The sequence below is a fragment of the Choloepus didactylus genome, chromosome 18 (assembly GCF_015220235.1).
Source record: "Choloepus didactylus isolate mChoDid1 chromosome 18, mChoDid1.pri, whole genome shotgun sequence".
Lineage (NCBI taxonomy): Eukaryota > Metazoa > Chordata > Mammalia > Pilosa > Megalonychidae > Choloepus > Choloepus didactylus.
In genome coordinates this window covers 42,906,241-42,924,895 of record NC_051324.1, presented here as the reverse complement: position 1 = coordinate 42,924,895, position 18,655 = coordinate 42,906,241, and the positions used below count along the sequence as shown (strand labels likewise).

Below are 18,655 nucleotides of genomic sequence, written 5' to 3'. Positions count from 1 at the left end.
TTTTTTAGGTCTTGTTCAATTTCTTTTAGCAGTTTTTTTATAGTTTTCTGTGTAAAGGTCTTTTGTGCCCTTGGTTAAGTTTATTCCTAAATCCTTGATTCTTTTGGTTGCTATTGTAAATGGGATTTTTTTCTTGATTTCCTCCTCTCGTTGCACATTACTTGTGTATAGGAACACTACAGAATTTTGCAAGTTGATCTTGTAGCCTGCCACTTTGCTGTATTCATTGACTAGTTCTAGTAGCTTTGCTATAGATTTTTCTGGATTTCCTATATATAGACTCATGTCATCTCTAAATAGTGGAAGTTTTACTTCTTCCTCTCCAATTTGGATGCCTTTTATTTCTTTTTCTTGCCTAATTGCTCTAGATAGAACTTCCAGCACAATGTTGAATAACAATGGTAATAGTGGGCATCCCTGTCTTGTTCCTGATCTTAGAGGAAAAGCTTTCAGTCTCTCCCCATTGAGTATGATGTTAACTGTGGGTTTTTCATATATTGCCTTTATCATATTGAAAAAGTTCCCTTCTATTCCTATCTTTGAAGTGTTTTCATCAGAAAAGGATGTTGAATTTTGTCAAGTGCCTTTTCTGCATCGATCAAGATGATCATGTGGTTCTTCTGCTTTGATTTCTTGATGTGGTGTATTATGTTAATTGATTTTCTTGTGTTGAACCAGCCTTGAATACCTGGAATAAATCCCTCCTGGTCATGGTGTATAATTCTTATTTTTTTTTATTAAATTCAGTTTTATTGAAATACATTCACACACCATACAATCATCCATGATATACAATCCACTGTCCACAGTATGATAACATAGTTATGCGTTCATCACCACAATCTATCTCTGAACATTTTCCTTATATCAGAAAGAACCAGAACAAGAATAAAAAATAAAAGTGAAAAAAGAACACCCAAATCATCCCCCCATCCCACCCCATTTGTCCTTTAGTTTTTATCCCCATTCCTCCACTCATCCATATGGTGTATAATTATTTTAATGGTTTTGGATTCAATTTGCGAGTATTTTGTTGAGGAATAGAAATTGGTCTATAATTTTCTTTTTTTGTAGTATCTTTGTCTGATTTTGGTATTAGGGTGATGTTGGCTTCATAGAATGAGTTAGGTAGCTTTCCCTCTTCTTCAATGTTTTTGAAGAGTTTGAGTAGGATTGGTACTAATTCTTTCTTGAATGCTTGGTAGAATTTACATAATAAACCATTGGTCCTGGGCTTTTCCTTTTTGGCAGCTTTTTGATGACTGACTCAATCTCTTTACTTGTGATTGGTTTGTTGAAGTCATCTCTTTCTTCTTGAGTTAATGTTGGTTGTTTAAGCTTTTCTAGGAAGTTGTCCATTTTGTCTAAGTTGTCTAGTTTATTAGCATATAGTTGCTCATAGTATCTTCGCATTATCTCCTTAATTTCTGCAGGGTCAGTAGTTATATTTCCTTTCCCATATCTGATTACATTTATTTGCATCCGCTCTCTCTCTTTTTTTTTATTAGCCTAGCCAGTGGTCCATCAATTTTATTGATTTTCTCAAAGAACCAACTTCTGGTTTTGTTGATTCTATTGTTTTCCTGTTCTCAATTGCATTTATTTCTGCTCTAATCTTTGTTATTTCTTCTCTTCTGCTTGCTTTGGGGTTAGTTTGCTGTTCTTTCTCGAATTCCTCCAGGTGAACAGTTAACTCTTCAATTTTTGCTCTCTCTTCTCTTTTAATATAGGCATTTACGGCAATAAATTTCCCTCTCAGCACCACCTTTGCTGCATCCCATAAGTTTTGATAAGTTTTGTTTTCATTGTCATTTGCCTTGAGGTATTTACTAATTTCTCTTGTAATTTCTTCCTTTACCCACTAGTTTTCTAAGGGGGTGTTGTTTAGCCTCCATATATTTGTGAATTTTATGACCTTCTGCCTTTTATTTATTTCCAACTTCATTCCATTTTGGTCCAAGAAAGTGTTTTGTATAATATCAATATTCTTAAATTTGTTGAGACTTGCTTTGTGACCCAACATGTGGTCTATCCTAGAGAATGTTCCATAAGCACTTGAGAAAAAAGTGTATCCTGCTGCTGTTGGATGTAGTGTTCTATAAATGTCAGTCAAGTCAAGTTCATTTATTATACAATTCAACATCTCTGTTTCTTTAGTGATCCTGTCTAGATGTTCTATCCATTGATAAGAGTGGTGCATTGAAGTCTCCAACTATTATTTCTTTTGTTGCTTGTGCTTTGGGTGTAAATTCTAAGGAACCGTTGCCTACCACAAGATTTTGAAGAGGTTTAAGGGAGTTTAATGGTCCCTGTTCTTATATTTAGGTCTTTGATCCATTTTTAGTTAATTTTTTGATAAGGTGTAAGACAGGGCTTCTCTTTCATTGTTTTGGTCATGGATATTCACTTGTCCCAACACCATTTATTGAAGAGACAGTTCTGTCCCAGTTGAGTGGACTTGGCAGGCTTCTCAAAAATCAGTTGGCCCTAGATGTGAGGGTCTATTTCTGAATTCTCAATTTGGTTCCATTGGTCAGTATACCTATCCTTATGCCAGAACCATGCTGTTTTTACCACTGTACCTTTAAAGACAGGAAGTGTGAGTCCTCTGACTTCTTCTTTTCCAAGATGTTTTTGGTTACTTGGGTTCCCTTATCCTTCCAAATAAATTTGATAATTGGCTTTTCCACTTCTGCAAAGTGGGCTCTTGAAATTTTGATAGGGATTGAGTAGAATCTGTAGATCAATGTGGGTGGAAATGATATCTTAATGATATTTAGATTTCCAATCTGTAAACACAGATTGTCTTTATATTTATTTAGGTCTTTTTAAAATTTCTTTTAGCAACATTTTGTACTTTTTCCTGTGTAAGTCCTTTACATCCTTGGTTAAATTTATGCCAAGATTATTTGAATCTTTTAGATGCTAGTGTAAAGGAATTTTATTCTTGATTTCCTTCTGTGATTGTTCATTACTAGTGTATAGAAATCCTACTGATTTTTGCATGTTGATCTTGTACCCTTTCATTTTAATGAACTAGTTTATCAGCTCCAGTAGATTTTTTGTAGATTTTTGGAGTCTTTCTATATGTAGAATACTGCCATCTGCAAATAGTGACAGCTCTACATCTTCCTTTCCGATTGAGATTCCTTTTATTTCTTTTTCTTGCCTAACTGCTCTGGATAGAACTTATGGCACACTGTTGAATTAAAGTGATGACAATGGGCATCCTTGTCTTGTTCCTAATTTTAGAGGGAAAGATTTCAATATTTTACCATTGAATATGATGTTAGCAGTGGGTTTTTCCTATATGCCCTTTATCATGTTGAGGAATTTCCTTCTATTCCTAAGTTTTCAAAGTGTTCTCATCAAGAAAGGATGCTGGATTTTTCAAATGCCTTTTCTGTGCCAATCAAGATGATTATGTGTTTTTTTCACCTTTGTATCATTAATGTGGTGTATTGCATTAATTGATTTTCTTGTGGTGAGCTACCCTTGCCTATCTGGGATAAAATCCACTTGCTCATGGTGTACGGTTCTTTTAATGTGCTGTTGGATTTCATTTGCAAGTATATTGTTGAGGATTTTTGCATCTGTATTCATAAGAGAAATTGGTTTGTAATTTTATTTTCTTATAATATCTTTATCTGGCTTTGTTATTAGGGTGATATTGGCCTCATAGAATGGGTTAGGTAGTATTCCCTCCTCTTCAATTTTTGGGACAAGTTTGAGCAGAATTGGTGTTAGTTCTTGTAATGCTTGGTAGAATTCACCTGTGAATCCACCTGGTCTTGGACTTTTCTTTGTTGGGTGATTTTTGGATGACTGGATTCAATCTCTACTTGTAATTGGTGTTGAGCTCTTCTATTTCTTCTACAGTCAGTGTAGGTTGTTAGTGTGTTTCTAGGAATTTATCCATTTCAATTAAGTTGGCTAATTTGTTGGCATCCAGTTGTTCATAGTATGACCCATTTTATTTCTGTAGGGTCAGTAGTAATGTCTCCCTCTAATTTCTGATTTTATTTGTATCTTCTGTTTTTTTTCTTTGTCAGTCTAGATAAGGGTTTGTCAATTTTATCAATCTCAAAGAAGCTACATTTGGTTTTGTTGATTCTCTCTAATGTTCTCAATTTCATTTATTTCCATTCTAATCTTTGTTTTTTCTTTCCTTGTGCTTGCTTTGAGATTAGTTTGCACTTCTTTTTCTACTTCCTCCAGGTGTGCAGGAAGATCTTTGATTTTAGCTCTTTCTTCTTTTTTAATGTAAGCATTTAGGGCTATAAATTTCCCTTTCAGCACTGCCTTTGCTGCATCCATAAAGCTTTGATATGTTGTGTTCTCATTTTCTGTCTCAAGGTATTTCCTGATTTCTACTTCAATTTCTTCTTTGACCCAATGATTGCTTAAGAGTATGTTGACTAACTTCAATATATTTGTGAATTTTCCAGTTCTCCACTTGTTTTTGATTTCCAACTTCATTCCACAATAATCTTAAAAGGTGCTTTGTATAATTTCAATCATTTTAAATTGATTTAGACTTGTTTTGTGACCCAACATGTGGTCTATCCTAGAGAATGATCCATGCATACCTGTGAAGAATGCAACATTCTGTATATGACTGTTAGGTTTTGTTCACTTATCATATTATTAAATTTCTCTTTCATTATTGATTTTCTATCTATTGATGGGAGTGGTATATTGAAGTCCCCAACTATTATTGTAGAGACCTCTATTTCTCCCTTCATTTTTGCCAGTGTTTGCCACTAGTATTTGGGGCAGCAGGGTTATGTGCATAAATATTTATGATTGCTATTTCTTCTTGATGGATTGCCCCTTTTATTAATATACAGTGTCCTTCTATGTCTCTTATAACAGTTTTCCATTTAAAGTCTGTTTTGTCTGATATTAGCATAGCTACCACAGCTCTTTTATAGTTTCTGTTTGCATGGAATATCTAAGTCCATAATTTCACTTTAAAACCTATTTGTGTCTTTGGGTCTAAGGTGAATCTCTTGTAAACAGCATATAATTTGACCATACTTATTTACTCATTCTGCCAAGCTGTGTCTTTTGATAGGGGAGTTTAATCCATTGGCATTCAATGTTATTACTCTAAAGGCAGTACTTACTGCATCCATTTTATCTATTGTCTTTTTTTATATGTTATATCCTTTTATTTATTTATTTATTTTTGGTCTGTTTTTACAATTTTTAGTTACCCTTACTAATAGTCTTCATTTCATCACTCTATTCCAAGCCTCTTTGTCCTTTCTTTTCCTTTCAGTCTTCAGAACTCCCTTTAGTATTTCTTGCAGGGCAGGTCTCATGTTGACAAACTCTCAGTTTCTTTTATCTGTGAATATTTTAAACTCTCCCTCATTTTTAAAGGACAGTTTTGCCATATAAGGAATTTTCAGCTTGTAGTTTTTCTCTTTCAGTACCTTAAATATATCATACCACTGCCTTCTCACCTCCCTGGTTTGTGAATAGAAACTGGAACTTAGTCTTATTGTGGATCCCTTGTATGTGATGAATTGCTTTTCTCTTGCTGCTTACAGAATTCTCTCTTTATCTTTGGCATTTGACATTCTGATGAGAATGTGTCTCAGAGTAGGTCTATTAGGATTTATTCTGATTGGAGTGCATTTTTTCCTTGGACTATTATGTCTTTCATAAGAGTTGGGAAATTTTTGGCCATGATTTCCTCAAATATTCTTTCTGCCCTTTTTTGCCTCCTCTCCTCCTTCTGGGACACCCATGATGCATGTGTTTGTACATTTCATGCTATCATTCAGTTCCCGAGATCCTGCTCAATTTTTCCCATTCTTTTCTTTATCTGTCTTCTGCCTATAAGATTTTGATTGTCCTATCTTCTAATTCACTGATTCTTTCTTCTGCCTATTCAAACCTGCATTTGGATGCCTCTAGTGTATTTTCAATCTCTTCTGTTTGCCTTTCATCCCCATGATTCCAGCCATGTTTCTTTTCATACTTTCACATTCTTCTTTATGCTCTTCTAGTGTCTTCTTAATATCCTTTATCTCTTTAGCCATATTTTCCTTCATCTGCTACATAGAAACTAGTTAAAAATTTCCTGAAAAGATTAATGCAAATTTCCTTTTAAGGGTTATTATATAACATGCAACTTTCCCATTCCTCTGAATTTTAGATTGGAAAATTTAAATAAGTGATCTAAGTTATTGTATTATTTTGTGTTAAATATTTTACTATATATTTCGATCTATGACCAACTCTTTTGTCTCTTTCTTCAAAACATTTATAGCACATGAATACTTTTCCTGCCCCTCACTGACACAAGTCACCAATACCTTTCCCCAAGATTATGGCAATAGCTTCCTGCTTAATCCCCCTGTTTCTAATCTTGGCCCCCTCTTTTACCATAGAACTATCAAAGTTATCACTGTCAAAAATATTGAAATGTGAATCTTTTGCTCAAAACCTCCTCATATTTCTCAGAGTAAGGCTCTCTAAGGCTCTATTTGCCACACCATCCTCTCTACTACTCTTCTGACCACATCTTTGACCACCCTCCCCCTTGCTTGTTCTTCTCCGGGAGTATTGGCCTCTATTTGTCCCTCAAATCCCCATGCATGCTTTCACTTTGGGCCATTCCATTTTTTGTTGTATCTCACTGGAATTCTCTTTCACAGGTTTGCATAGGCTAACTCCCTCATTTTCCAAGTCACTTCATGGTAGACTGAATAGTGTCTCCCCAAAGACATTCATGTCCGAATTTCCAGATTCTGTGAGCATTTGTCTTATATGGCAAAAGGACTTTGTGATGTGGTGTGATTTAGGGATTTGGGGTGGGGAGATTATTCTGGGTTATCCAATGGGCCCAAAGCAAACACCACAGTCCTTATAAACATGAGACAGAGTCTTGTCATCAACATGGTGACATAAACAGCTACCAAAAACCTCTCCTCAGAGATTCAGCAAAAAAGGGTACAATTCTCACTTGTCCAGAACTCTGGATGAAGGTAAAAACTGGAGAAGGATCCCACAAATGCTGAATCAAAGAAAGAGAAAAATATCAGGTAGAAAATTCCACCCCAGACTGACCAGTTTTCTCCCCTCCCCCTCACTCAGTTCCATGCAGCTTGGGCAGTGCCTACAGATGGTAGCTTTGATCCCTCCATCTCCCACTATGGACACAGACTATAAAACTTCTCACGGTAGTGATACAGATCCTCACCTATATCCAGACACAGAGATCCAAGCCCAAAGGGCCCACAGCAGGACTTAAAGAGGACAGAATATAAAAAGGCAACAAGGAGTAGTTTCCAAAATGGAGGATTAGGGTGGGAACAGTAGACTCTTTCCCAAAAACAGCAAGTAGCCAGGCAGAACCTTCCCAAATCAACTTTTTGGGGACCCAAAGGCCCAGGTAAGTGAGGGACAAAGAGTCTGAGAAAAAGTGGACATAATTCCAGCCATGGATCCTGGTGCCCATACTGCACCCTTGAAGGAAGGAACAGTGAGTGGCCAAATCCTTGCTTGGGAGATGGCTACAGACTGAGAAAACTGTGGGAAAATCCTCTGCTGCAAGTACAGTGGGGAAGAGAGCCCCACACTGAGCCAGATTTTGGCTGGTGAAGTGAGGGCACAGGAACCTCCTGCAGTTTAAGACTTACCCAGACAGATACTATGGGACTCCAGTAGGTAAAAAGCTTCTGAGAATATTAACTCACCAAAGAGCCCATCTGCTGTGCAGGCCAGAAAATTCAGGGGAAAATTTTAGGGCTTTTCAAAGCCTCTCTAGACCCTATCCCAGGCCCATTGGAGCTGGTCTACACCCCATGCATGGCTATGTGGCCCTCTTTTGGCTGAGAAATATGGGTAATCCAACTGTCAAAGCAGTGCCCAAATACAAACCAAGGCAACAACTATATCCTAGAAAAGAGAGAGAAACTGATCTTCAGAATAGACACAACAAGATAATCAGATGATCAGATATTGGCAAAAAAATCACAAGGCATACTAAAGCTTAAGAAGAAATGGCCCAAAGGAACAGATCAAAATGTCATAGGAACCTGGAACAACTAATCAAAATATGCAAACAAATCTCCTGAATCAATTCAAAGAAATGAAGGAAAACATGTATAAAGCAATAAAGAATATTAAGAAGACATTAGAAGAGCATAAAGGAGAATTTGAAAGAATGCATAGAAAAATAACAGACATTATGGAAATAAAAGACACCATAGATGAAATTTAAAAAATATACTGGGACACACAATAGCAGATTTGAAGACTCATAAGAAACAATTAGTGAGCTAGAAGACAGATGAACTGAATTTGAACAGATAAAAGAACAAATGGGGAAGAATATGGAAAAATTTGAGCAGGGTCTCATGGAAATGACTGACAACACATAGCACAAAAATATATGCATTATGGATGAGCCAGAAGGAAAAGAGATGGAAAAGGGTCACGAAGAATATTCAAAGAAATAATAACTGAAAATTTCCCAACTAATATGAGACATAAATATTCCAAGAAGCCCAACATACTCCAAAAGGAATAAATCCAAATAGACACACTCCAGGACACACACTAATCAGATTGTCAAATGCCAAAGAGGAGAAAATTCTGAAAACAGCAAGAGAAAAGCAATTCATCACATACAAGGGATCTGCAATAAGACTAAGTCTGATTTCTCATCAGAAACCATGAAGGCATGAAGGCAGTGGTATGATATATTTAAGATACTGAAAGAGAAAAATTGCCAGCCATGAATTCTCTACCCAGCAAGTCTGTCCTTCAAAGAATTAGGGAGAGTTTAAAATATTTACAGATAAACAGAAACTGAAAGGGGTTGTCAATAAGAGACCAGCTCTAAAGGGATTTCTGCTGGCTGAAGAGACAGGAGAGAGAGGTATGGAGGAGAGTACAGAATTGAAGATTACTGGTAAGAATAAATTAAAGGATAAAAAGAGGGGGAAAAATAGATATGACAAATAAAAACCTAAGGATAAGATGGTTGAATTGAGAACTGCCTTTACAATAATAACTTTAAATGTTAATGGCTTAAACTCTCCAATCAAAAGATACAGATTGGCTTAATGGACTAAAAAATATGATCCATCTGTATCATGTTTACAAGAGACTCATTTTTGACCCAAAGCTACAAATAGGTTGAAAGTAAAAGAATGGAAAAAGATATTACATGAATGTAGTAAGCAAAAAAATGCTAAATACTAATATCAGACAAAATAGAGTTTAAAAGCAAAAATGTTATAAGAGATAGAGAAGGACACTATATAGTTTTAATAAAAGGGACAACTCACCAAGATGAAATAACAATCATAAATATCTATGCTTCTAACCAAGGTGCCCCAAGTACATGAGGCAAACCCTAGCAAAACTGAAGGGAGCAATAGATGACTCTACCTTAATAGTGGTAGACTTCAACACACTGTTCTTTCCAATAGATAGGACATCCAAACAGAGCATCAATAAAGAAACATACAACCTAAATAATATGATATATGAACTAGACTTAACAGATATACATAGAACATTGCACCCCAAAGCTTACACATGCTTCTCAAGTGCTCAAAGAACATACTCCAGAATAGACCATAAGATGAGGCAAAAAACAGGTCTTAATAAGTTTAAAATGATTGAAATTATACAAAACACTTTCTCTGATCATAATGGAATGAAGCTGTAAATCAATAACAAATGGAGAACCAGAAAATATACAAATACCTGGGGGTTAAACAATATGCTCTTAAACGATCTGTAGGTTAAAGAAAAAGTTACAAGACAAATCAGTAAATATCTTGAGATGAATGAAAATGAGATCAAAACAAATCAAAACTTATTGTAGCAAAATAGTGCTGAGAGGGAAATTTATAGCCCTAATGCCTACAATAAAAAGGAATAAAGAGCTAAAACCAATGACTTAACTGAACAACTGGAGAAAGAACAACAAACGAATCACAAAGCAAGCAGAATGAAAGAAATAACAAAGATTAGAGCAGAAATTAATGAAATGGAGAATGAAAAAACAATAGTGTATCAATAAAACTAAAAGTTGGTTCTTTGAAAAGATCAATAAAATTGACAAATCCTTACACTGACAAAGACAAAAAGAGAAAAGCTGCAAATAAATAAAATCAGATATGGGAGAAGGGGCATTACCACACACCCCAAAGAAATAAAAAAGATCATGAGTGGTTATTAAGAAGGCCTGCATGTAAACAAACTAGACAACTTAGATGAAATGGGCAAATTCCTAGAAACATATGAACAACCTACACTGACTTGAGAGGAAATAGAAGACCTCAACAAACCAATCACAAGTAAAGAGATTGAATCAGTAATCAAAAACCTACCAACAGGGATTCTGGGAAGATGGCAGCATAGAAAGAAGTGGAAGACTTAGTCTCCCCCAGAACAATTCATAAATGAACAAAAAACCAGTAAATAACCTGGAATGGTAGAGGGGAGACAAACGTGACAGTACACTCAACTTCCACCGACATGAATTGGGAGGAATGCCCAAGATCACAGCATAAAATCTGTAAGTAAAATTGCAGACCCGCACTGAGAGCCGAGAACCTAGAGCCAGGAGCCCCTCCCTCACAGAAGCCACGCCGTGCACTTTCTCAGCCCAGCTCCAAGTGAGGTTTTAATAATAACTGCTCAATACAGACAGCAAATCCTCAACAAGCAGACAGAGGCTTTTGGTGACAACTGACCTTGGGAGAATCGGGGGAAATATTCTGTCTCTCGTTCTCTCTCTGTGGAGAAAACCTCAGCTGCTCTCAGCCCACAAGGTGTTGCAGTAAAGACAGCCTCACACATTCTGCATTCTAAAACGAGCTGAGAGCCCAGCGGCACAGCCAAGTGGCCCAGAGCTTCCCTAGAGGGATGGCGCACACTGATGACGTAGCACGGCATCCCCCTCGGCTGAGGGAAGATTGCGGCTGGGAGCGGGGATCCACTCGGAGAACCCAGGGGGGCTATGCCAAGTCCGGTAGTTTAGGGGACACGGAGAGAGAGCTGCCCTTCCTCCCTGGCCACCCGTGCGCGTGCCCCACATTCAGGGCAGGCGACTCCAGCGGCGCGCCCAGGCTGAGCTCTCCAACTGAACACACAAGAATCATTTCCCCACACTATGTGAGAACTGACTGGAGGGATATAGGTGGCTCACAGACGCCATCTGCTGGTTACTTAGAGAAAGTGTACGCCACCAAACTGTATCTCTGAAAAATTAGATCGATATCCCTTTTTTTTGATACAACTTGAGAGAACCCTATCAAGCAAAACAAATGCCAAGAGGCCAAAAACAACAGAAAATCTTAATGCATATGATAAAACCAGATGATATGGAGAATCCAGCTCCAAAAGCACAAATCAAGATTTCGGAAGAAACGTTATTCCTCACAAATTTAATTAAAGAACTACAATCAAAGAACGAAAACATGGCAAAGGATTTAAAGGACATCAAGAGGACCATGGCCCAGGATATAAGCGCCATAAAAAAGACACTAGAAGAGCATAAAGAAGACATTGCAAGAGTAAATAAAAAAATAGAAGATCTTATGGAAATAAAAGAAACTGTTGGCCAAATTAAAAAGACTCTGGATATTCACAATACAAGACTAGAGGAAGCTGAACAACATCTCAGTGTCCTAGAAATCCACAGAACAGAAAATGAAAGAACAAAACAAAGAATGGAGAAAAAAATCGAAAAAATTGCAATGGATCTCAGGGATATGATAGATAAAATAAAACGTCCAAACTTAAGACTCATTGGTGTTCCAGAAGGGGAAGAGAAGGGTAAAGGTCTAGAAAGAGTATTCAAAGAAATTGTTGGGGAAAACTTCCCAAACCTTCTACACAATATAAACACACAAAGCATAAATGCCCAGTGAACTCCAAATAGAATAAATCCAAATAAACCCACCCCAAGACATATTCTGATCAGACTCTCAAATACTGAAGAGAAGGAGCAAGTTCTAAAAGCAGGAAGAGAAAAGCAATTCACCACATACAAAGGAAACAATATAAGACTAAGTAGTGACTACTCAGTGGCCACTATGGAGGTGAGAAGGCAGTGGCATGACATATTTAAAATTCTGAGAGAGAAAAATTTCCAGCCAAGAATACTTTATCCAGCAAAACTTTCCTTAAAATTTGAGGGAGAGCTTAAATTTTTCACAGACAAACAAATGCTGAGAGACTTTGCCAATAAAAGACCTGCCCTACTTCAGATTCTAAAGGAAGCCCTACCAACAGAGAGACAAAGAAAGGAGAAAGAGATATAGAGAATTTTAACAGACATACATAGTACCTTACATCTCAACTCACCAGAACACTCATTTTTCTCTAGTGATTACAGATCTTTCTCCAGAAGGGACCATAAGCTGGGACATAAAACAAGCCTCAAGAAAAAAAAAATTGAATATACTCAAAGAACATTCTCCAAACACAATGGAATACAAATAGAAGTCAATAATTTTTTAACTATAACTCCACTATTTACTTCCTACATGATAAAAAAATACACGAACTCTAAGGACAAATCAGTGGTTTTGAACTCAATGTAAAATATGTAATTTTAGACAACTATATAAAGGTGGGGGAATGAAGGAGTATAGGAACATAGTTTACGTGCCCTATTGAAGTGAAGGAGGTATCAAAGAAAAACAAGATTGATAGGGATTTAAGAGGTTAATTTTAAGCCCCACAGTAAACACAAAGAAATTATCAGAGAATATAACCATAGAGATGAAATTAGAGTTTGGGTTAAGAGAAATGGGGGAAGGGGCAATGGGAAGTTAAGAAAGGAGTGTAGGGTTGCTGTTTGAGGTGAAGGGAAATTTCTAGCAATGGATGGTGGGAAAGAGCATAACATCATTCTAAATGTGATTAATCCCACTAATGGAAGGCTAGGGAGGGGGTGGAATGGGAAGATTTAGGCTGTATATATGTTTCCACAATTGAAAAAAGGAAAAAAAAAAAAAAAAGGACAGTCTAACTAGATGACAGTTGAATGCTAAGGATGAACTTGGATGGGATTGGACGGTGGAGGACAGATGGCTCGAAGGGACACAGTTGAGACATAAGGAAAAGGAAACATAGAATGTAAGCATTGTATCATTGTTGAATCTCTTATACTTCTTAGCTGTGCTTAATGGAATTACATAAAACAATGTTCTTGTTCATGGGAAGTACATATGTGAATTATAGTGTATGTTCAAGGATGTGTGCAGCTAACTCTCATGTTCAGAAGACAGAAATATAGGATGGATGATAGATAGGGAGGGAAAGAAACAGTGATGTGACAGCATGTTAAAGTTGGTGGATTGAGCTATTGGGGGAGGGGTAAGGGTATGATGAAATTCTGTGTATGGGGCTAGTATTGTTTTTGCAACTATTGATGTAACTTTGAATTTATTTCAAAATAAAATAAAATAAAAAAAACAAAATAAACCTACCAACAAAAAAATCCCAGGACCGGACAGCTTCACAGGTAAATTTTACGAAGTAGTCCAAGAAGACTTAATATCATTCCTGCTCAAATGCTTCTAAAAAATTAAGGAATAGGGAACACTATCTAACTAATTGTATGAAGCCAACATCAACCTAATACCAAAGCTGAATAAAGACACTACAAGATTACCCTTGGGAAGACGGTTGCTGCAAAGGAGAGGCTAGGCCTCCCTATATTTGTGCCCAAGAGTCTCCTCCTGAATGCCTCTTTGTTGCTCAGATGTGGCCCTCTCTCTCTGGCTAAGCCAACTTGAAAGGTGAAATCACTGCCCTCCCCCCTACTTGGGATCAGACACCCAGGGGAGTGAATCTCCCTGGCAACGTAGAATATGACTCCCGGGGAGGAATGTAGACCCAGCATCGTGGGACAGAGAACATCTTCTTGACCAAAAGGGGGATGTGAAAGGAAATGAAATAAGCTTCAGTGGCAGAGAGATTCCAAAAGGAGCCGAGAGGTCACTCTGGTGGGCACTCTTATGCACACTTTAGACAACCCTTTTTAGGTTCTAAAGAATTGGGGTAGCTGGTGGTGGATACCTGAAACTATCAAACTACAACCCAGAACCCATGAATCTCGAAGACAGTTGTATAAAAATGTAGCTTATGAGGGGTGACAATGGGATTGGGAAAGCCATAAGGACCACACTCCACTTTGTCTAGTTTATGGATGGATGAGTAGAAAAATAGGGGAAGGAAACAAACAGACAAAGGTACCCAGTGTTCTTTTTTACTTCAATTGCTCTTTTTCACTCTAATTACTATTCTTGTTATTTTTGTGTGTGTGCTAATGAAGGTGTCAGGGATTGATTTAGGTGATGAATGTACAACTATGTACTGGTACTGTAAACAATCGAAAGTATGATTTGTTTTGTATGACTGCGTGGTATGTGAATATATCTCAATAAAATGATAAAAAAAAAAAAAGACACTACAAGAAAAGAAACTTCAGACCAATCTCTCTAATGAAAATAGATGCAAAATCCTTAACAAAACACTTGCAAAATAGAATCCAACAACATTTTAAAAGAATTACGTTCCATGGCCAAGTGGGTTTTATTCCAAGTATGCAAGGGTGGTTCAACACAAGAAAATTAAGTAATCTAATACACCACATTGACAAAAACACATGAGCATCTTGATTAATGCAGAAAAGGCATTTGAAAAAATTCAGCATGCTTTCATGATAAAAAACACTTCAAAAGGTAGGAATCAAAGGAAACTTACTCAACATAATAAAAGGCATATATGAAAAACCCACCGCTAACATTGTACTCAATGGTGAGAGACTGAATGCTTTTCCTCCAAGATCAGGAACAAGACAAGGATGCACACTGTCACCACTGATGTTCAACATTGTGCTAGATGTTCTAGCTAGAGCAATCAGGCAAGAAAAAGAAAAGGATCCAAATTGGAGAGGAAGAAGTAAAACTGTCACTACTGGCAGATGACATGTTCCTGTATTTAGTAGATACAGGAAAAAAAAAAAAAAGAAAAGCAAAGCCAATTGAGCCAATAAATGAGTTCAGCAATGTGGCAGGATACAAGATCAACAAGCAAAATTCAATGGTATTTCTATACACTAGTAATGAACTATCTGAGAAAATAGTTGAGAAAAAATTTCCGTTTACAATAGCACCTAAATGAATCAAATATCTAGGAATATACCTAACCAAGGATGTAAAGGAGTTGTATACAGAAAACTGTAAGACATTGCTAAAAGAATTCAAAGAAGACCTGAATAAATGGAAAGACATTCTGTGTTCATGGATTGGAAAGCTAAATGTCATTAAGATTTCAATTCTAATAAATTGATCTACAGATTCAAAACAATACCAGTGAAAATTCCAACAGATTACTTTGCAGAAAATGGAAAAGCTAATTATCAATTTTATTTGGAAGGGTAAGGGGCCCCAAATAGCTAAAAACATCTTGCAAAGAAAAATGAAGTGGAAGGTATCATGTTTCCTGACTTTAAAGCCTATCATAAAGCCACAGTGGTCAAAACAGCATGGAACTCCATTAAGATAGACATATTGATCAATCAGATTGAACTGAGAGCTTAGAAATAAACCCTCAGATCAAGATCATTTGATTTTTTTTTTCTTTTTAGGCATTTTTTAAAAATTCAGTTTTATTGAGATATATTCACATACAATACAATCATCCATGGTGTACAATCAACTGTTCATAGTACCATCATATAGTTGTGCATTCATCACCCCTATTTTTGAACATTTCTCTTACACCAGAAAGAATAAGAATAAAAATAAAAGTAAAAAAGAACACTCAAATCACCTCCCCATCCCACCCTATTTTTCATTTAGTTTTTGTCCCCATTTTTCTACTTATCCATCCATACACTGGATAAAGGGAGTGTGATCCATAAGGTGTTTACAATCGCACTGTCATCCCTTGTAAGCTACATTGTTATATAATCGTCTTCAAGAGTTAAGCCTACTGGGTTGGATTTTGATAGTTTCAGGTATTTACTTCTAGCTATTCCAATGCATTAAAACCTAGAAAGGCTTATCTATATAGTATGTAAGAATGTCCACTAGAGCAACCTCTCAACTCCATTTGAAATCTCTCAGCCAGTGAAACTTTATTTTGTTTCATTTTGCTACCCCTTTTGGTTAAGAAGATGTTCTCAATCCCATGATCCTGGGTCCAGATTCATCCCTGGGAGTCATATCCTGTGTTGCCAGGGAGATTTACATCCCTGGGAGTCAGGTACCTTGTATGGGGGAAGGCAGTGAGTTCACCTGCCAAGTTGGCTTAGCTAGAGGGAGGGCCACATCTGAACAACAAAGAGGTACTCAGGGAAATACTCTTTGGCACAATTATAAGCAGGTTTAGCCTCTCCTTTGCAGTAATGAGCTTCATAAGGGCAAGCTCCAAGATAGAGGGCTCAGCATACCAAACCATATGACCAATTGATTTTTGGTAAAACTCCCAAGTCCTTTCAGCTGTGACAGAAGAGTCTTTGCTAAATGGTGTTGGGAGAACTAGATATCCATAACCAAAAGAATGAAAGAGGAGACCAGTCTCACATCCTATCCAAAAATTAACTCAAAATGGATCAAAAACCTAAATATAAGATCCAGGATCATAAAACTCCTAGAAGAAATATAGGGAAACATTTTGTGATAAATGGTAGTTTCTTAGACTTTATACCCAAAGCACAAGCAACAAAAGAAAAAATAGATAAATGGGGACTCCTAAAAATTGGATACTTCCATGCTGCAAAAGAGTTTGTCAAAAGGGTGAAAAGGTAACAGATTCAATGGAGAAAATACTTGGAAACCAGATATCTCATAAGCTATTAATATCCAGAATATATAAAGAAATCCCACAACTCAACAATAAAAAGACAAACAACCCAATTTAAAAATGGGCCGAGAGTGAGGAGCAGGGGGTGGCACGGCCCAGGAAGGAAGATGGAAGATTACTGGGATGCTGAGGAGACTGCTTTTGTTGTTGATGAAGTGAGCAACATTATATAAAGAGGCTATAGAAAGTGCAATTGGTGGCAATGCTTATCAACACAGCAAAGTGAATCAGTGGACCACAAATGTCGTAGAACAAACTTTAAGCCAACTCACCAAGCTGGGGAAACCATTTAAATACATTGTGACCTGTATCATCATGCAAAAGAATGGAGCTGGATTGCACACAGCAAGTTTTTGCTTCTGGGACAGCTCTACTGATGGGAGTTGCACTGTGAGATGGGAGAACAAAAGCATGTACTGAATAGTCAGTGCCTTCAGACCCTCCATTTAAGTTCCTCCTCCAACTTATGTGTTCTCTCCTTTTGTTTCAGTGTTTCTATTCCCTCTTCTAACCACCAACTGTGAATTCAATGAACACCTTTCTTGTTCTCCTTAAGTGTGTTTTTTTGTTGTGGCACTCTCAAACTGTAGAGAAAAAATCAAAATGACTGCACTGTTACATGAATGGTAGTCCATAAGTCAGATGTGTAATTCACCTTAGGTAGCCAAAAGCTTGTATTGCCACTTGTCTTAACTCTGAATATTTCTTTTTAAGGGTGCTAAAACCGGATTATCTCCTAGTGTGAAATTTTCTCTGCTTTCTGAAATGATTCAAGTACACTAATTTTCCATACTTTGTACTTTTGTTAGAATAATAAATTATTCAAATTTAAAAAAAAAAAAGGCTGAAGACATGAATAGATATTTTTCCAAAGATGAAATACAGATGGCTAAAAGGCACATGAAAAGATGCTCAGCCTCACTAGCTATTAAGGAAATGCAAATCAAATCCTCAATGAGGTAGCATCTCACACCTACTAGAATGGATGCTGTTAAACAAACAGGAAACTACAAGTGTTGGAGAGGATGTGGAGAAACTGGAACGCTTATTCACTGCTGTTGGGAATGTAAAATGGTACAGCTGCTATGGTGGTTTGGCAGTTCCTCAGGAAGCTAAGTATAGAGTTGCGTTATGACCCGGCAATCCCACTACATGGGATATACCCAGAAGATCTGAAAGCAGGGATGAGAACAGACATTTGCACACCAATGTTCATAGTGGCCTTATTCACAATTGCCAAAAGATGGAAACAACCCAAGTGTCCATCAACAGATGAATGGATAAACAAAATGTGGTATGTACATACAATGGAATATTATTCAGCAATAAGAAGGAATGAAGTCCTGAACCATGTAACAACATGGATGAACCTTGAGGACATTATGTTAAGTGAAATCAGTCAGACACAAAAGGGCAAACATTGTATGGTCTCACTGATATGAAATAATTATAATATATTAACTCATAGACATAAAATGTAGAATGTAGGTTATCAGGATATAGAATGAAGCTAAAGAATGGGGAGTTGTTGCTTAAATTGTGTCGACTGTTTAACTAGGTTGAGCTTAAATGTTTGGAAATGGATAGGGGTAACAGCAGTACATTATTGTGAGAAAAATTAACAATGCTGAATGGTGTGTGAATGTGGTAGAAGCAGGAAGCTTGGAGTCTTGTATGTTACCAGAAGGAAAGTGGGAATGTACAACACAGTGAATCTTGTGGTAGACAATGTCCATGATTAACTGTACAAATATAAAAAGTTCTTTAATGAACCAGAGCAAATTTATGACACTAT

At 36.9% G+C, this 18,655-nt stretch overlaps 1 pseudogene; it reads left to right on the top strand.

Annotated features, from left to right (window-relative positions):
• The first annotated feature begins 16,967 nt into the window (after positions 1–16,967).
• Positions 16,968–17,237, top strand: LOC119514855 (annotated as a pseudogene).
• Positions 17,238–18,655: the final 1,418 nt, after the last annotated feature.